The 20500-nt window shown below is 40.9% G+C and overlaps 1 long non-coding RNA gene across 2 annotated transcripts in view; it reads right to left on the bottom strand.

Moving 5' to 3' along the window:
* Positions 1 to 20055, bottom strand: part of LOC132251933 (uncharacterized) — a 36084-nt gene extending 16029 nt beyond the window's left edge. Inside the window, exons 1-3 of one of the 2 annotated variants that reach the window (XR_009463678.1) lie at positions 19734 to 20055; positions 7106 to 7223; positions 6265 to 6347 (exon numbers count right to left, since the gene is read on the bottom strand). This is a non-coding gene — a long non-coding RNA (uncharacterized LOC132251933). The remainder of the gene's footprint in view (positions 1 to 6264; positions 6348 to 7105; positions 7224 to 19733) is intronic. The other variant, XR_009463677.1, reaches the window with a different exon arrangement.
* Positions 20056 to 20500: the final 445 nt, after the last annotated feature.

Genomic DNA, 20500 nt, shown 5'->3' on the forward strand with positions numbered 1-20500 from the left:
AGTTTATTCTTGGGCTTCCAATGTATCCCTTAGAAGCTCCCAGCCCTCCAGGGTGCATTTATCCATCAATTTTTCTCCCATGACACCATGCCTATTAGGTCCATTTATGTGTTATGATTCAAATTCATAAATATAAATCATTTCAAACAGCTTGCCATATTATTTAGCACCAAAATCTATTCATTTTCAGTTCATGGAAAACTACAATGTACAAGGTAGCTTGGACAAAATAAATGTTTTGTTGCCATCTCTTGCACTTTTACTGCCACCATTCAAATATTAGATACTCTCCTAATGCTCTAGCTTCTGGAGTCAGGTGATTGAGGGAAGTCTCTCAACATTCATTTATCAATTAAAGTAAATTTCAGATCCTCAGGACTGAAGAGAAAAGCTGAAAATGGAACCTGCACTAGAAGCTCAGAAACCAGGGAACACATTGAGAGCCATGACTGTTTTATCACTTCCTCTTTCTTTCTTTCATATGGCTTTGGGAGCAAGAGCTATTGTCACAGTTTTCATTCCAAATTCCCCAACCAGACCAATGCCCTGCTGGAAAGTAAGCAACTCCAGGATGTCACCCAAAACTTGTATCTGAGGCAGGATGCTATTATGTGCTCCATGGTTTCATTAGGGTTTCCACAGTCACAGCCAGGTGAGGTTTTTAGGAACCACATGTACATTGGCTGGCCACACTGGCCATGTCCACTGAGTATCCTATTAAGGGTTGTCAACATGCTCCATGGAAGGTGGAAGCCTGGTTGTTGCAATGTTGGGTCAGAAACAAGGTGGTTATTTGGGAAAGTGTTTTCTGCCCATACTTTCCTCCAAGATTGTTTGGTGTTGTGGTATAGGAGGTACTCAATTCATGTCCAAAAAGGTTTTTGCGAAAGCATGTGATGAGTTGGGAGATCTTGAAGGTCTCTGTGGATAGGAAGGTCTGGATTACTTGTGATACGCACTCTCTGCATGTTACTGCATCCCACTGAATAGAGGGAGAAATAATGTTTGAACGTACTGGTAGCCAACTGCACTGGAGTTGATATCAAAGTTCCAGACATAGTCCTTGTTAATGAGTAGAGTTGTGTGTCATTGAATTTGGTACATTGACTTGAGGGCCAGATGGGTGCACAGTACTCAGCTGTTGAGAAGACCAGGGCTATGGCAGAAGTGCAGAGGATGGCGACTTTTGCACCCCAGCTTGTGCTGGCAAGCTTTTGGATGATGTTCACTTATGCTTTTCTTTTCATGGCAGCCTTTTGGAGGTGATAATGGTACATTAGGGAGCAGTGAAGGGTCACCCTAAGGTAGGTAGGAGTCATGGGTTATGATGCACTTTTTCTTCACTAAAGGTAACACTGAGGGTGTTATGTGCTTTGTGATTGTTAAGATGGAATGCGGAGATGAAGGACTTGGTTGTAGTCTCCGTTTATGAAAGTATTCAGCCATTATTGATAAGTCAGAGTTCAGTGTGGCTTCAGTATCCTGAAAAGATTTTGTTCGTGTGGTCAAAACAATATTGTTGGTGTAGATAAATGTCCACAAGGACATATAGGGTATATCACTTACGTAGATATTTAAAAGTGTCAGTGCTAGAACACTGCCCTGTGGGAGACAATTATTAAGTGTTCTTGGAGTGCTGACCATATCTTGTAGGTAGACCTTCATCCTCCTGTTTCTCATCAAAGTCCACAGCAGCCAGAGTGATTTGGCACATGGCAGCAGCAGGGACAGTTTGAGCATCAGTCCGTGTTTCCACATGGTATCATAGATCTTTCCTCAGCCGATGAAAGTGACCCTGGTCTTAAGCTTATGATAAAAAACAGCCTTGATGTTTGTAGTGATGGCAAAACTCACTATACTTAAAGCCAGCATCATAATTTTGAGATGGTGACATCTTGCAAGATAATTTGTCAAATCAGTTCACAAATTTGGTGCATTAGCAGCTTCCTGGCTGCTCATAACTATTAAACAGCAGTTACCAAAATCATGGGTTCCTTTAAAAAAAATGGCTCCCCAACTGACCACCATAGCTACCTTCATGCCACCAGCTTTCACCCTAACCACATTACTGGATCCATCATCTATAGCCAAGCTCTACATTACAACTGCACCTGCTCTAATCCTACCAACTACGAAGAAAACCTTAAAGATTTGGAGCAAGGATTCCTACAGTTCCAATACAATCCCAAAACTGTAGCTACTCAAATCAACAAAGCCAGATTCAGACCTTACTCCAACCTACTACAATACCAACCCATCACCTACAATGCCCATCTTATACACCTTAGACACCACATTAATAATGTCCAACTCCTGGAAAAGGTGGACTGTCTCATGGTAGTCATGGGAGACAAATCTATCCTGGCTTACAGACAGGCCCCAAAATTCAAATGACATCTCTCAAGCAAGAAGCTAACTGACTCCCATCCTCACCGAGGCACAAGGCCTTGCAATGGATCCAAATACCTGTTGTGTCCACACATAAATAACGTCAATACAGACCACATCATCACACTAAATAACAAGGAATACAACATCTGAAGTTCATTTACTTGCAACTCTACCAACATCATATATGACATGACCTGCTTACAGTGCCCCTCTGTTGTCTAAATTGCACAAACAGGGCAATTTCTATGTATAGGAATGAATGAATACTGATCTGACACCAGCTGCAGAAAGACACGAAGGTCTGTGTCAATACTTTATCCTCCTTGGACACTCCTTTATTGAATTTACGATTGCTGTTCTCAAGCAGCAAAATTTTAAAAACTAGTTTGAACAGGAAATCACAGAACAAGAAGTCATTCATAAAATGGATTGTGTTAAGTATGGTTAAACAGGGACTATGGATTCTTATCCAATTACTTAGATTAGTTTATGTGACCCTATGGGTTATGTTCCTATGGGTTTTTTGCTTGTACACCTCTCTCAGCACTGCCCCCCTTCCCTCTCTTCCTTGCCCTCCTCTTTTCCCATCTTTTGCATTCAAATCACTCACTCCACTTGATACGCTTCTCTATGCTGTACTTTTACAGGACCTGATGAAGTGAACCTAAGTTCACAGAAGCCTGTGCTCTCTCTCTCTAATCTTATTTATTTAATCTATAAAGATGCATATCTACACTGCCTTCTACAAGTCTTAACTGCCGTCTGCTTATGTAATGGTAATGTAAGAGCGGCGATCGAGAAATTATCGTCAGGTCTGAGAAAGAACATCTTGCATGCAAAACCTTGTTTAACTTTATCTTAATGACTAGGGCCATGCAAAATTTCCCTGGCTGTTTCGTTTTGACACTGTTTCGACTCATTGTGAGCTCAAAACAGCAAAATTGAAACAAAATGAAAGGCTTCGAAACAGACTTGAAACAAAACAAGGGTGCTTGAAAATTTTCAAAAGTTTCTAAATGTTTCAAGTTTCAAAGCTGAAGCTGGGCTTGCTTGCAAGGAAACAGAAACTAAGGAGAGGGAGGATGGGGGAAGGACTGCTCTGATATTGACTATGTAGCTGGCCAGTGACTGTGATCCTTCCCTGAGGTCCATACCAATCCCAGTGTTCTGGGGGAGGGATAGAAAAACAACATAAAAAGCCCCATTGTTTGAACTGAGCTGCTTTCTGCTTTGGGGTTAGTTACTGATCTGTGTCTTCCAGCAGCTCAGCAGCATCAGAAAAAGGCTATCATTCATTTCCTACTTGCTAGCCTAGCAAGTGGGATTTAGCAACACTTTTTGCTTTCCATACCCTTTTATTTTATTATTATATTCATTCATTCCTTTCAATTTATTCCTCCCCCAAAATCCTCTTTTTGTTTTTGCTAGTCTATTTTAATTCTTTTCCCCCAGAAAAGAAATCTATGTTTTCTCTCAGTGTGCATTCATTCACTGTACAGGGAAGCACAGCATATATTGCATGTTATAATATAGAATTTATACAGGAACACATACATGCATTTATATATTTTATTTATTACATAAATACATTACATAAATACACATACATATACAATTATCTACATATATTACATAAATCATATTACTTTACAGAAGAACACACAGATTTTCCAGCACACCAAGGCAAAGACACTATGAAACACACCATGAAGTGTGTTGGAAAGCATGAACGTTGCACAGCCCCAGAGGTTGGGGGGCACGGTGAGCTCCTGCAAGTGGTGGCAGAGCTGTTGGCAGCAGGAGTGTGTCAGTGGCAAGTGGGGAGCTCCTGCAGATGGCTGCAGCACTGTTGTCGGGGGGGGGGGGGGAGGTGGTGAGCACTGAACAGTGGTCGGTGACCACCTGCAGATGCCAGCCTGTCCCTCACCCCCTGATGCTTCCATTTCCATTTCCACTGACTGGCTTTCTTGCCTACGTTGCATGCCAGCCTCTGGCTTCTTTACTATTTCTTCCATCCAGGAACAGCTCACACACAAACTGCAGGTGCTTCCTCAGCCTGACAAAGGGTTTTTCAACCCAAAAGCTTGTTAAGATATATTTCTCCAACTATTCAGTTGGTCTACTAAAAGTTATCAGATTGAACCAAAGAACCTTGTCTGCCAGTGCCATGTCCTTAGACCAACACCCCTAGCACCTGTCCCCAGTCAGCTGACCAGAAGGACACGTGGCCCTGGGCACATCTCAGCCCAAGGGCTGGGGCTGGCAGGGAGAGTTCTCTGGCAGCTGCTGGAGAAGACGCTCCTGCAGGAAAGGAAAGAAAGTTTCTGTCGCAGTATGGCTGCCTGAGATGCTGCTACTGCTACTGTGCTGCTTACTTACCTGTTGTTATTTAAAGTGATGGACCAGGATGGGGCTGTAGGGGAGGAGGAAACCTCACTGGGGTACACTACCGTGTCATGTAGAGGCCCCAGCGTTAGTGAGGGCATGCCTTAACACACACACAAAGTCACACGTGTCACGAGTTTTGCTTGTCAACAGCTTGAGTTGCAGGTTCCCAGAAATCCCTGCACCCATCTTCTTGAAACTTGATGGGTTTTGTGCTCTCAGCAGGGGCTACCCTCCCTCCTGTTTTCATTTGAATCAGGGAAGAAATGACAAAGTTATAGGCAGTTTCATGATTCCCCAGTATAGCCTATGGGAGAAACGTCGAAAACAGCGCCAAAACAGCAAAACAGTTTTGACTAAACAAAATGGAACAGTGCTTTGAAATGAAACTAAATGTCAAAATGAAACACTGTCCCTTCAAAACGGCAAAATGGAAGTAAAAATGAAACAGTGCTGATTCGCACAACTGTACTAACGACACAGTAGGTCCAATAGAAGATATCACCCTAAGAAATCCTTGCGTCTTCCATCTCCTTACATAAAGCAGAGTTTAGCTTGTGGTCTTCTACTTCTGTTAAATCAGCTTCAGTATAGACCCTTAGACTTGCTGTTCACTGCTGGCATTACAGGAAACAATCGCATTATCTAGAACTATGTCTAGAAGTTACAGGTATTGGTCTGCAGAGAGAGGAACAGGACTACATCCATCTATATTTTAATACTTGCATGACTATTCTTATGCCTGCATTGATCATCTAAGCACAGATATGGACAAATTATACAGATAAAAATCTCTAAAGCTTCCAATTCTGCCTTCACAATTTATTCTGGTGAAGCATCTGCATTTTAAATAATCAGTTTGTTCCATTTCTATCCCACTCACAAAGCATTCCCACTTAGTTCTGTGAATTTTCTGGGGGTTTTTCTTTTGGACATCCATGCTCTCAGAGGGATAGAGAAGCAGTTGGATGATTATTTTTTGGCTGATTGCAGGCAGAAGCAGCACAAAGTATTTATTTAATATGGAAGCAAATTAATCCATTCCAACACCAGTATGAGATGCTGCTTTTCTTGGGTTGAATACTGCTGTTTTTTTAGACAGAACACAGATTCAGATAACAGCTATTTGAGCATGTAAGTTAGAACTGTTAATAGCATGCAGTGTTTGGTACGTAGCTTCTGGGAAGGGCTTTAAAAAGACACATCCCGCAGGCAATCATTTTCAGACAAACATGAATTATAATTTCTTGCTAACTACAAGCAATTCATTTTCTGAAGAAGAGAAGTTGCATGCAGTCTACGCAGCTGTCTTGCTGCATTGTATTAGGCTTCAGAAACAAGGCCTCAAAGCACCAAAAGCTTACATGCGTCAGAAAAATATTTTCTATTCTTTTTAATCAGTAAAAAACAAACAAATAAACAAACACTCTTGCTTCTAAAATGAGTGAGTAAGATGTCTTACTTTTAGAAATGGAATATACTTCTTACCTCTTGCTTCCTTCAATGCTATCAGGTATAGGACTGAGAAAAAATTATGTCTTCTTATACGATCACTTTTCTCACATTCTTCCCTGGAAAGAAAAGAAAGCAAATTATTTTGATTAAATGAGCTTATCTTACAGGTTTTTAGATCAATGGTTAAATTTACTTTACAGCATATATAAATATATTTTGGATTTAACCTTTGAAACCTTCTGGATCAACACTGAAGAGCAAGATCTTAAAAGACTTAAGAAAGCGTGCTTTTGCTTTCAGCAAGAAGGTAATGTATTTCCCTGGTTTTTCCTATGTGCAATATTCTACCCAATTATATCAATTACTGTCTTAGTTGTCCACTCTGTAGAACATAACTGGTTTCCTTAGATTGACTCAGTCTCCTCTGAATGTTGCAGAATGTCTGAAATGCCATGACAGACTCTGATTACATATGTATATCCTTTGAAGCAGTTTGAAACTATTTTCAAATGCTGGATATAGGCAAAGCAGTATAGAGTATGTGACACCAGTGCTTTGCAAATTGCAAAATAATTTCTAAGTTCTGTTCAAGATGCCACTTGCAACAAATTCATCATGATTTAGGACTTATCCTAAATCTCATCCTTAGCGCTAAGTTCTTGGCTCAACTTCTTTCCCTCCTGGCTCAGTAGTCTTTTCTTTCTCATTCACAAAAGATCAATGTAAGGCCCACTAAAGTTGAAAGGAGTTTTTTCATCAACTTAATCGGAGCAGGATGAAGCAGGCACCACTTTCCTGGAAGTCCTGTTCTTTGCATCTATGGGCCTATCTATATCATGGCAGCATGTCCTAGAAAGAATGGGGCCAAGCATACCTGCTCACTACTGGTGTATTTGGGTCCTGGAAGTTTTCTAGAGTTACTGGTCTGCGCTCATCTTTCACCTGCTTGCTGGAGACAAACCTATAGCAGCCTCACTGGTGAACTTCTGGTTCTGAAATGCATCAGATGACTCATGTGGGTAGGACATTCTCACTTACCCTCTGTTTAAGTACTGTAAAAAGAAGGTTACAGCAAGGCTATAGTTTTTATACCCCTCAACCCCAAAACTAGCTGGGCTCCTCCATATGAACATAAGTTAGTATGATCACAAAAAGGTTAGCTTAAGCAACTAACAAAATCTACTTCTATATATTATATTATTTTGCAAAATAAATGTTGATGGTGTCAATTTACTAGAAATGAAATTTCATAAATGCTCTCATTAAAATAATGTTTAACAAATACATCTTTCATGTGGTTGCATTTTCAATATTTCAATTGTGCTTTAAATATTTTAGAACAGCCTGAGTTTTCCTTAGCTGAGTCTTAGTAAAATTATTTTACCAATATTTATTATTGATAAAGGTGGATAAGATTTTAAAACATGCATTTGAACTAACACTTAGCCCATTTAAGGGTATTCAGATCTAACATCTTGGTTTACAACCGTCTTTATCATGAAAAGAATCAGAACACGTGAAATGATTAACGAGAAAAGAAAAGATGCCCTGGACTATTAAAAAAAAAGTTCCATGCCAACTGGGGATGCACTTCAGAAATAAAACTGAGATTGAGCAAATGTAGCTTCTGGTGGTCATGTTTAATGTCACCTTTAATTGACATCTAACTGATAGAAAACATAGTGATAGCAGCTTTAGAAATACCTAAGTAAGAGACAGATCAGAGGCATTAACCCAGTTCCCTGTGGACACTAGCAGCAGTATTAAGATTCTCTGGTCTGCCAACATAAGAAAGGGATTTTTTTTTATCCCTGTTTTGGTTTAGATGTAAAGTACAATTGAAAGACACTTCTCATATATTAGTAATGCCAACTTTTAATAATAGATGAAACATGCCTCTTGTTTTTAATTTAAATTAGCATGTTGTGATTTTTACCTGAAGAAAAATAAGACAGGACAGGTTGTCTGTCCCCTAAAGTTAGCATTGGTTAGGAAACAAAAGGCCAGAGAAGTGTGTCCAAAGAGACTTAATCTTTCCCCAGAAGCTGTACAGATTGTAGTGACACTAACTCAGTTCCCGACAAATATTCATCACTGCATATGCCAAACTAGGAAATTTGTCCATAGACCAATCCTCACGCAATGTAAAATATTGAACACTAGGGCTATGTGAAATTTTGATGGGTGTTTCATTTCAAAGCTGTTTCAATGTGTTTAGAGCTCGAAACAGCAAAATTGAAACTAAATAAAAGGATTTGAAATGAAAAGAGGGCACTCAAAATGTTTTGAAAGTTTCAAAATGTTTCTCGTTTCAAAGCCAGGCTTGCTTGCAGCTAAACAGAAACTAAGGAGAGGGAGGGGGCAGAGTGGGAAACAACTGCCCTGATATTGACATCTAGCTCCTGATTCGATTCTCCAGCTCTCTGACCACTTCCCCTATCTCCTCCTGGGGGGCACAGGCCCCCGATCTGTGTGCAGGGTTTCAGCAGGCTGCTGCTGCAGGCTGGTATCAGCAGCAGCCACTCAGTGCAGCCCACATTGAGCTCCAGAAAGACTGCAGTGCTGCCACTGACCCAGCCTGCAGCAGCAGCCTGCTGAAGCCTGGCGCACAGATCCTGGGGTCAGCACCCCTCAGAAAAAACTGGGGGAAAGATCAGAGAGCTGGGGAATTAAACCTGAACATTCCCCCAGTTCCTGGTTCAGTTCCCCAGCTCCTTGATCTTTCCCCCAGCTCTCTGATCACTTCCCTCAGTTCTTCTAAGCTAGGAAGAACCCAGTGCTGGCGCTGGCCCCAGCTGGCAGCAACAGTCTGCTGTCAACCCATGCACAGATCTGGGGGCCCATGCCCCCCAAGGAGGACTGCAGGGCTGTGCCAGACTTCTCCCAGGGAGAATGGGCCCCCAGATCTGTGTGCAGGATGACAGCAGGCTGCCACTGTCAGCAAGTGATACGAGGTTTGCTTTGAACAGTTTGAAGTGCAGTTTCACAAAAAAACCTCTTCACCTATCTCCTTGATACTTGGCAGACTTCATGCCCTCAGAAGGGGCTACCATCCCTGCAATTTTCAACCAGACCAGGCAAGAAATTACAAAGTTACAGGAATTTTCATGATTCCCCATTATAGCCTATGGGCAAAATGTTGAAACAGTGAAACAGTTTCAATGAAATGAAATAGAACAGTGCTTCAAAACAGTGAAATGAAACACTGTCCCTTTGAAATGGAAGTCAAAATGAAATGTTGCTGTTTCACACAGCCCTACTGAACACCTAACCACTGCACAATGCAATGGGAGCCATACAATGTGGGAAGGGCTGCAAACAGACATTGGTACAACATTGTAGCGTCATTACAAAAAAAGGAATTCACAAATGCATTTTAGCTTTTATTGTCTCTTCAGTTCAGGTGCATCACCGTGAAATATGTTAGAAGATAAGCCTAACAGGTTTTTATTATTTTCCCCACAAATGTAATGAAGTGAATGCTATGCTTTCCATGTTCTGAGTTGTTTCTGCAACTGAGTTTTAAAATTCATTACATGTATTTAATTTCTTTTACACTATTTTACTTTGAAAGCCCACCAGTTGCAGGGATTGATATTATTGGCACAACAAGAAGGATGCTAGCATATTGCTGAAGCCAAGCTTTCACACATTCAGCAGTTTCTGTAACTAACAAAATTTGTTACACCCATAGAATGGCCAGCTCAAAATTCGAGATGATTATTTATGCAAATATTTGGCTACTTAAATGCTCATTGGCATCTGTAACCAATAGAGTGGACAGTTCAGGGTGATAATTATCTGTAGTGACTATTTTAGTTACCATTACTTTGTCATTATTATGGTTTTTATACAGGTTATCCAACAAATGCAAAATACACACACACACACACACACTAAAGCAGGGGTTTTCAACCTTTTTTACTAAGTGTACTCCCAGCAGTCCCCTTTTTAATAAGTGTACCCCCTGGAGGAGGGGGGTGGCATGTAGCCAGCAAGCGGCCAGTTGGTGAGAGGTTGTGTGGTGAGCAGCTGGATGGTGAGCGGGAGCAGAGAGGGAAGGGGAGGGGAGTGGTGGCAGCGCAGTGCTTGTGTGGCCTGCAGAAGGGCGCCATTGCTTTTGCCCCATCCTGGCTCTGCTCCTGTGAGGCAGTGGCACTCCATCCCCTCTTAGCCCTGTGTACCACCTGGGACCTTTCAAAGTACCCCTAGGGGCACATGCGCCCCTGGTTGACAACCTCTGCACTAAAGAATGCAGTTTCAAACATGCAAATATCCAGAAGCAGTGGAATTAATGTTGTCCAAGTAGCCTCAATTTGGTGCTCACATGCAAGGAGGCTGGAGACAGAGCACTCAAGCAGTAACTATGGGTGTCCTTAGGGCAGTTCCACTGCTTCGTTTCCAGGTTTGGAACATGCAGAGCAGAAGTATGTGTTGGGTCACACTTCTCATTAACCATCGCAGAAGTACCATGGAAGCAGTACAGTACCCAACATATATGGACTGGAGAAGGCTCACTGTAAATGGATTTGGAGAATTTAATTGTCACATTTCGACATACCTCTATGAAGCATATGTCAACAGAACCTCTCCAAAAAACACAATACAACAAAACACCCAACAGCAACAGAAAAGCCCAATGAACTTCACTTATTTGAGCATGGAAAATTTTGGCCTTAATGGTTAAAGTTTGGCACAGCTATGAGCAACTGAAAACAGATTCCTGTATGTAAAGTGTATGGCAACCTAACCTCACAGGTAGCATCACTAGGCTCCCTCCCATATATATCTTCCTTTAAAATAACAACATTATTGCATTGTTGCCATTATAATGCTGGTGTTCAGCTATTATGCAACATTTAGCCTCAGCTCTCTGTAAGTACATTCAGTGAGACCTCTGAGAGGGACTTCACCAGAAAGTGAAATGTTGGAGCAGCCCCTTTTGCATCAGTGCTCTGTGGGTTGGTTTAAAGGTGGGAAAAGACCCATGGCACTTTCCCCTCTGTGGAGTAGTTTCTGTCCTTAAAGATGCACATTACACGTAATCTTTGTACCTGCCGAAGTGCTAGCACCTGGCCCTTATCCAGTGTGAAGTGGAAGTGCTTGCAGATTTCCCTATATGTTGTTGTTAGCTAGTCAGGCCAAAGGCAGGACAGCACAGCATCTGTGGTTCAGAGAGGTCTCCAAGCCTCTAATGTGCTACCCTTCTCTGCCTTCGGTGTGGCTTCAGACTAATGGGGCTAATTACCTCTTTCTATAATCTAATGAAAAATATCGATTCTTAACACTTACCAGGACGCTGGTCTGTGGGTCCTACATGTGGATCCTCATGACCTTAAGCTTCTTTTGGTCTGTCTCAACACTGGATTTTTCTTTTGTATCTGCATGAACCTTAACCCTAAGCCTAACACTAAACCTTAATCTAAGCCTTGGATTTAACTTGGGCACAGACTTTCTTTGTTAGCATTTCACAGGTATAGGACCTTGCAGTCCAGCTGCCTTCAGGCCCGGGCCCAGGATAATCCTAGATGTGTATTATATTCTGGGGTGTATTGTATGCAAGAAATACAGTACTTATCCAGTGTAGAACAGACCTCAACTGAGCTGTCTGCCACCAGACTGTTTGATGTCTCTCCCTGTCTCTCTCACTCTCTGAGAAAAAAAAAGGGGGCGGGGGGGGGGGTGTTTTAGCTTCATTTTGATAAGGAATTAAAAATTCTGAGACAACCTTGATTTTTTTAAATTCTCCCCTGCCCCCTGCAATAGAATTCTTGTTTTCTAGCCAGCTCTCCAAACTAGCCTTTAACTTGCATTCAATCCTTATGTACACACACTTACATTATTTTAATAAAGCAAAACAAAAACACTCCAACATTCACTAAATGACAATAAGACACAGCCTGGGGTGCACAGAATCAACATTTTATGCCTACAGGTTATCATCGAACGCTCACAAAGCAGAACACTACTGAAGTTAATGGACCTCCTTGTGAGTAAGTGGCCTCTAAGTGCATAAAGTTTGCATGGTCTAGCCCATATTGCATAGCAGGGCTTTGGAGAGGATTGGGTCATGTCTCAACTCAGCTTGACATATAACTTGACATGCATGTTTTCTGTCAAAGTAGCAGTGTGGGTCTCCTCTCCCTGCCAATTAGATGTAGTTAGCAACTCCCCTTTGGGTGCTTAAAATGAACAAAACATTACCCGCAGTTTAGTAAGCATGCCAAGTTTGCCATTTTCTGACTCACAGTAAGGTAAATTGGGCAATTTTCTGTTTCCTAAAGACTGTTTTCTTTCTTAGGAATTTAATCTCTCACTGACTAGATTGTATGCATTTGCATAAATCAGCATCTAATGGATGCAGGCAAAAGCAACAAGCTGTCACAATAAAGGCTAAGTAAAGGAAGGAAGGGTTGTCAGCAAACTCTCCAAGGTCATGAACTCTCACTAGTCCACTCTAACTCTCCTTTATATTATAATGGATGTGTCTACATGTGCATTTACACCAGCTTAAATTGACTGTGTGGTAAACAGGAAAGTCCAGCGTGTACACACGCAGGCATTAAAGTTCATTAATGCTATGTGTAGACTGATTTGGGACCAAGTTAGTCCCAAGTCAGTCATCAAACACAGTTGTAATGTGCGGTAAGGTGTCAAACATGTGTGTTACTGCATAGTAATTAATCAGGCATTAATTTGATACCTACATGAGGCAGGTATCAAATTTATGCTAAAGTCAGCATAAGATGCCATATTTACTGCACAGGACATGTGTGCATGTGTAGACACTTGCCTGTACTGTGCAGTTGTAGCAGAAAGCCCCCTTTTCCTCTTGCCTGCATTTGCTCTCCCCTCTTTAGATATGTTTCTCTTTTTCTACCTTTTCTTCCTTCCTCTCTCTCTCACTTTAAGATAAGGAATTGTGTTTTAAAATTTGTATGTGTGCATTTTGTATCTCCCCTTGTATTTTGGTATTTTTATCTATTTGTGTGCCATGGCATTTGTAGCTTGTATTTTATACTCCTCAACTTTCAACTTTCAACTGAATGTGTTTAGCTTCATAAGTAAATTATACATTGTAACAATATTAACAACGGCAGGAATCAAATTGCCCTTCCCTGTATCAGGCTGGCCCCTGAAAGAGCAAGTGAATCAGTGATTGAATGTGTAACGTGATTGATTGTGTAACATAGTAACAGGCAGCTATTAACACCTGGAAGCTGCAGATCAACCAAGGGAAGAACTCAATAGAAGACAATGTAACAATCGGGAAATCTCTAAACATCGCTGATCAAGGGCCAGAAGTCCTGGCCTGAGTTAGTCAACGCCGGGGACCAACTTTTGGGCTGAATATCTCCAGATCGACCACTCCCAGAGCCCTATTCAAAATTCATCAACGGACTCCCAAACCTGCACGCTCATGCGGACGACCCCTGGGGCTGACAGATGCCATCCAGTAGCCACCGAGGGGGAGGGTGAAGTCCCACAAGGGTCAATGACCCCTGGATTGGGCAAACCTGAAAACTGGGGAGTCACCAAAGTCTGCCAAGGACAGATAAAAGGCAGTGAAAAGTGACCCTCAGTGGCGCCCTCTTGATCTCCAACTCGACCAGACCTGTCCAGCCAGAAGGACCAGCCGGCGACCCCCTTCTGGAGGATAACACCACGCTGAAAGAAGCCTTGACTGGCCATCGACGGCAGACTCCAGCGCTTGTAGGATAGGTAGAATCTGTAGCTTGCTACTGTGTGTGTGTGTGTGTGTGTGTGTGTGTGCATATGTGTGTGTGTGTGTGTGGGGACCAGCCCCAAGGTTTATGATTCAACTCATTACAGTGATTCAATCCACCTAATAAACTAGAATTTTAAGGATCCCGAGTTGGACATTTGTAGCCAACACAGTAATGTCAGTTAATATGCAGTAAATGCACATATGTAGACGTAGCTACTGACATGCTCTGGTATGATTTACTCCTACTCATACAAGCTGAACAAGCATTGCAGAACTGGAATCTTAACCCTTTGTCATTTCCTGATTAGAGCAAAAATGTTATAACATCTTCCAGTGGTTAGCAATAAATCTCCCTTTATGATCCAACCTCAGCACCCTCAACTCCTACATTGTCTATACTGCTTGTCACATTGAAGCTTGACACCAAAAAGAAGAGCCCTTCTAGTCACTCCTGTTCCACAAATGCTAAATTCCAGAAACAAAGCAACATTATTGCCTTCAAACGACCCTGATCACACATCCAGCAGTGCTCCTAGGCAATCACAGGTGTGCTTACTGATATGCACGCTGAACTATTCATTTCCAGGATTTGCACATGTGGAATGGGAGAAAGTACATAGGGTGTGCATGTAAGCTTCAGAAGCAGTCTATACAAGCCCCTTATGGCTCTAACCTCAGTAGATAGAGCACTATGATTCTTTAGCTTTATTTTTCAACCTTTCCCCTCTTTTTAAAAAAAATAATTACTGACTTCAAACTGTTCTACCTTGCTTCCTATCAAAGGATCAGTGCCTGGAATGAAGAACTCAATCCTTAATGCAACCTAAAAAAACAACATGTAGCTAAAAGGAGGGTAGGAAATCTTTTTTTCTGAAAAACAAACAACTATAGTGAAGTGCACAGTTGGTTTTTTTTTGTTGGAGGTTGCCAATGATACCTGCCTTGAGGGAACACACAATTAGCAGAGCTCAATCCAAGACACTACTTACAGACAGCAATCAAAAGGCTGAACTACAGCAGAAAGAGAATTTTTTAGCTTGCATAACTTACATCATAAGATATTATATGAGTCATCTTGTTCCCTCTGACAAGCATTTACAAGGAAAACGAGTCTCTTATCAGAAAGAATGGCCTTGGGGTTTAGACACACAGGATTTAAGTCTTCTATTTGCCTAAGTCACAAATTTATGGCTCATTGAAGTTGAAGTTAAGGGCATGCTGAAGTTAAGGGCACACTTCCACTGACTGAAGTGGGAGCAGGACTGGACTGCTGCTCTGATTCCAAGTGGAAACTAAGGTATTACAAGTAAAGTTTGCCCCACCCTCTTACCTCTTCTACCACTAAATATTATTGGCCACCTTTGAAAGTGTTTAGGCCAGCCTTTCTGCACCTCAGTATTCCAAGTGGCAGGAAAGATGTACAGAAAATGCTAGATTTTAAAGCTGATGAGGGTTAGGTACTAAGTGCCCATAGATTTTAAATAAGTCTGGACACCCAGGTATTTTTAGGTATCTTTACTGGCAAAATGTAGGCAATTAAGGACTGGAGGCTGCCAAGTGGAGATCCTGAGAATTTAGATTTTGAACTAGGTGCATATAGTGGTAGCCAAGTAGGAGTCAGCTAATGACTCTTGGTTAAGGACGCCATGTTTTGTGGATCCCATTTTTTGGTGCTTAAATCTCCCCTTCAGGAAACCAAGAGCTGCATATGCATGAGATGATCAGTGTCATGCACTGTATAGGGAGACTAGGAATCTAGCTCACAGCTGCACACCTATAAGGGGCCCAAATGAAAGTTACACGGGTATCCTTAATTTTGGCATTTCCCAACTTTCAAGTGCTTAACTTATACCCAAGATAATATTTTAACCTTAGTTTACAACCAAAATAATAAATACAAAAACATGTTAAAATATTAAGTAGCACACAATGCCATTTTGGCTCCTTGCTGCTAAGTTTCTTATATGGTGTTAAAATCTATACTGTACTTCCTAGTTTAATCAGGCACTTCCAGCACTTCCTTTCCTCACACTCCTATAGCTTCATTCCTAGAATATTTCACATTTGTTTTCAGTTTTTGATATCCATTGACACGTTGCACTGTAAAAAACTATCTATTTCTGTCAGTTAAACTGTACTGACTTTCTGCGGTAGCAATTATCCCATGACACACAGAAGAGGAAATGACAACTGTTCATTATTCTTCCCCTGCTCCCTCCCTCCCCCCACCCCACCACTTTTAACAATGGCTTATATTAACCACTCAAAGTAGCCATTGTTTGAGGATAATGTGCTTTTTAAGAGGAATGTCCAGCACTCTCAAGCCTGGCAATTTTACTCAATAATAAAATTTCTTCAGTGATGAGGTATATAGATATTTATAATGTAGAGGTAAAATCTACATTTATGGACTCCTGTTGCAGCTTAATTGATGTCAATATAGTTAATCAGGATGCAGAATTTTCACACAGGATTTTGAATGTTTTCAGTCAATTCTTACAGAAGAAATGATTCCTGCTTACATGTTGCTGTTCTCATAGAAATAAGAACAAAGAACAACTTAAAAGGTGAATCGTTTTTTAAGCAAAGCTTTTAAATTTAATTTTGAATGGGACCAAGGGGAAAAAAAGGGCGTGGGTGTGCCAATTTCATGTCTTATCATGTTTGAAAAGCAACATGCCCTGCCAAAGGGGCAATATGGTTCTGCATTGGGTTGCATCTGCCAAGAACAATCTTAACACTACAAGCACGAACATATTACATTTGCAGTGGATTTAAAGCAGTTAAGACTGGGTACACTTAACCACAGCTGCAAACACCAAAAGAAATAAAACTTAATTCTACACTTGGTTATTCATATTACCACCAAGATAATTCCAGCCTGGTTTACTCACTCAACATATTCCCCATCTTGTCTTCACATTATCTTTCTACCCTAGGCAGCTTTATCTCTCTTGTGCATCATACAGAGACAGGTGGGTCCCAGATGAACTACAAATGTCTTTGGGCCATATTTCAAAACCCCACTTAAAATTTAATAACTTTTTACCACTGGTTTCAGCGGGACTACTTGTAGCGTAAGGCACTTGAGAAAGTGTGTCACCATCTGGCCCAGATGGAATAAAGTATATTTAGCATCAGTCAAGGCATCAGAATCTGGCCTTCATTTGAACAGTTGTGAAATAAGATTGAACCACCCCAACACACACACTCTCTACCACAAATCATGGTAAGCATATCTATCTACCATGATGAAAACTCATTGACTTCATGTAGTTATATAAAAATATGAGAATGCCAATCATATTCATGTTCAACAAAACCATTTAAAACCTAGCCATTTTACAGTGTAGAAAGAAAATTTCCTTTAATGAGGGCAAGTACTAGAGCTCATTTCTTGGTGGTAATAACATGCTAACAGAAAAAAAATAATAATTTCCTTTAGAAACTCAGAGTACTATTTTTTATTTTTTATTTAATAGGAGGAGGACATACTATTCATATACTTCTAAAATATATCATGATAGACATAAAGGAAAGAAAAAAGATTCCTAGAAGATAAGCAAAGCAGTTCTAAAATGGTTGAGCAAGGATGCCATAGAATTACGCTTTGCTACTACAGTATTTTCAAACGCAGCTGTACAATGCTCTTGTCTACCCTGGCCCAACCCTTGGTTGGGAGTGGTACAGCAAATCAGGAAGACAATGCCTGATCCATGCAGACTAAATTCTGAAGCTAACAGCTTTGAATGCATGCCAATAAACTCCTTGTTTCAGGCATGCTAAATTGTCATATATTCATTGCTAAGGCAGCTACATGATGTGCATTTTGGCAGTATGTGCACAGTAGAAAACCCAGCAAGGTGGGGAAAAGTGCAGGTATGTCCTTAGTATCCTTAGAATTCCTGTTAACTGTAATGCTGAGCTCTAAAAGGGACAGCTATATCAGGAATGGTTACTAGCTATAGTATCGGCAGGACCTGAAAGACTGTGGATAAGAATCAGTGGATTATTCAATTGAATTCAGCTGCTATATATGAGCTTAAGGCCAGTGTCTCTCTTCCTAGCCCACCCTAAATGAATCAGTTGGAACTTACTGTGTTCTGTAGGAGGAATTGTGCATACTTGCCATAAGGCTGTCAAGTCTATATTTCTTAGTTAACTTGCAACAACAAGATTGCGTGTGTGGCACTCACACTGGCAAAATTCCCTTTCCACAACAAGCTTGGCATTCAAAAACAGAACCACTAATCACATTCCCTGTAGATTCTGAGTCACCAACAGCAAACAGTAGGTATGAAATTGCTTTGGACTGAATTATACAGGCACAGGGAGTTCCATAACTTCCAATCCCTCCATGAGCAACACTTGGGGCAAGTTAGTTCTTGTTATATCTAAAACAGACACTGCTCTTTTCAAGTTTGTTCTGTTTAAGAGGAGAATGTAGGGAAGCTGGGGAGAGGTCAGTGTTCCTTAACATCACTGATTTATTCAGGATAGGATATATATTAATTAGACACTTGCAGGGTAAACTCTCTCTCAGTGCCAACTGTTGTTTTTTGTTAATTCATTAAATTAGTTTATCTTGGCCCAGGCAAACCAGAAGTGTCCTTCTGCACATCCCACAGCTTCCAATTATTTTGCTGCAGGGGCTGTAGTCAGACCTGGCTCTGATATATATCATGTAACCCATTTCCTGAGAAAAATCTGATCAGATTTAGAGATGCAAGAATTTTCTCAGATGAATTTTATGAAATAACAGGTCACAATAATAGAGGAAGCACAAGCAAAAATTGCCAATTAGAAATGTCTGACAAGTTTTGCACCTGCAGTGAAGATTGGATGATAAATGAACAACAGTTTTACTTCCTGATGCATCATTTCACTGAATTCAGAAATAGTCGTTACGTTATCAAGCATAATATTCTGGACTACACAATAATTTTGTCTGTCAGGGAAAGAACAGGAGCCCCAAGTCCTAGGAAAGTTTTAAATAAGCATCATGATAGGGAAGATGTTTGCTGCATGAACTGCCACACACTTTTTTACTATATACCACAGCTCTTAATGGTGAAGGAGTAGAACACTTCAGAGCTTTCATTAGCACCAGGACTCTCAATTTAAAAAATAAGTGGAAAGCCCCACAAAATCTAGGGCCAAATTCCTGGCATTTTCTGTTGGTGTCAGCAAGGCCAGCAGTTACCTTAGAGCTGCAAGTAACTTCTCTATTTTTTAATGGATATACCAGAAACAAAGGGGTTATTACCACTCTCAGATAATTTGACAGTAACAGTGTTAAACTGTATATGGACTCATGCCAACTCACACTTCAAATTATATTGGGTTTCTCAATTAACATGTTAAAATACCATCTGCCTGGCCCTGATCTTGATTATCATTTTAAATATGCTGTTTAAACCATATTCATTACCAAACAAGGTCCAAACCACCCAACCATTTGTATCTTATTCTGGAAAGTGCATTGACATATATTTTAACTTAATAATGGCAGGGTTACTTCTGAAAAGGAAGAGCCCTCCATTCCATTTCATCTTGAGCTGTGCTTTACTCTGTAAAATGTCCTATTGATAGGACAAGAATCATTGGTAATCATAAGGCCTTATCTATACTAGAAAAAATTTGCAAATATAACTGGCAACCTTTTCTAGTGGAGCTCCCACTTAGACTGGCAAGATTGTTCGTTAGCCAGTAGTGCCTATACCTATTGTTGAGAATGGGAGGGAGCCTTAATTGCTAAAGCCAAATTACGTACCTGGAAAGGAGGGCCCACAAAGTCAGGAGTCAACCCAAGGGGCTGGAATCAGGAACAATAATCAAACCCTGTGATAGAAATCAGAAGGTAAGCAGTTCCAGACTGTGGCAGGTTCTAGGTCAGGTGCTAGGAAAAGATTTTACCAGGATCCAAAACAGGAACTGAGAGTCAAAACTCAAAACTACAAGCCAGGGCAGGAACCAGCAGACAGGCAAGGGCAAGACCCAATACAGGAACAAAGAGAAAATAATAGATGATAATCAGAAGCCAGGCACAGTCACAGATTCATGAAGCTCAGAGCCGCCAACGTTCCTGTGGGAGAAGTGGGCTGCAGCTGACCAGACAATCAAGAACACCTGGACCCATCAGGAAGCTCTAGGCAAGCCCTCAGCTACAACTCCAGTTCCACAAACTCTTGGCAGAAACACATACTTTGTCTAATAAGCGGCCTCTCTATTCAGGCTTTGGCTAGCAGGGCTAGAAGTTGGCTAGACGTGTTTTTTTTTCACTCCCGACAGAGCCTTATGGCAATAAAATCATGTGTAGATAGACCAGGCTTAAAACTCTATTTTCTAAATCAGACTGGCAAACTTTGTCCAATGCTGAGTATTATAAGAAGGCATATCACTTACTGTGGCACTAGCAATGCAGTTGTTAGCTGTTAAGGAACATACAAGTTCCTGTACTTCAGTTTGATTGGTGAAAGTCAGCTCCAATTTTATTTATCTTTCTTTAAATAAACATCTGCCCTTATTTATGTCTAGGAG

Source organism: Alligator mississippiensis, chromosome 7 (genome assembly GCF_030867095.1).
Source record: "Alligator mississippiensis isolate rAllMis1 chromosome 7, rAllMis1, whole genome shotgun sequence".
NCBI classification, from domain to species: domain Eukaryota; kingdom Metazoa; phylum Chordata; order Crocodylia; family Alligatoridae; genus Alligator; species Alligator mississippiensis.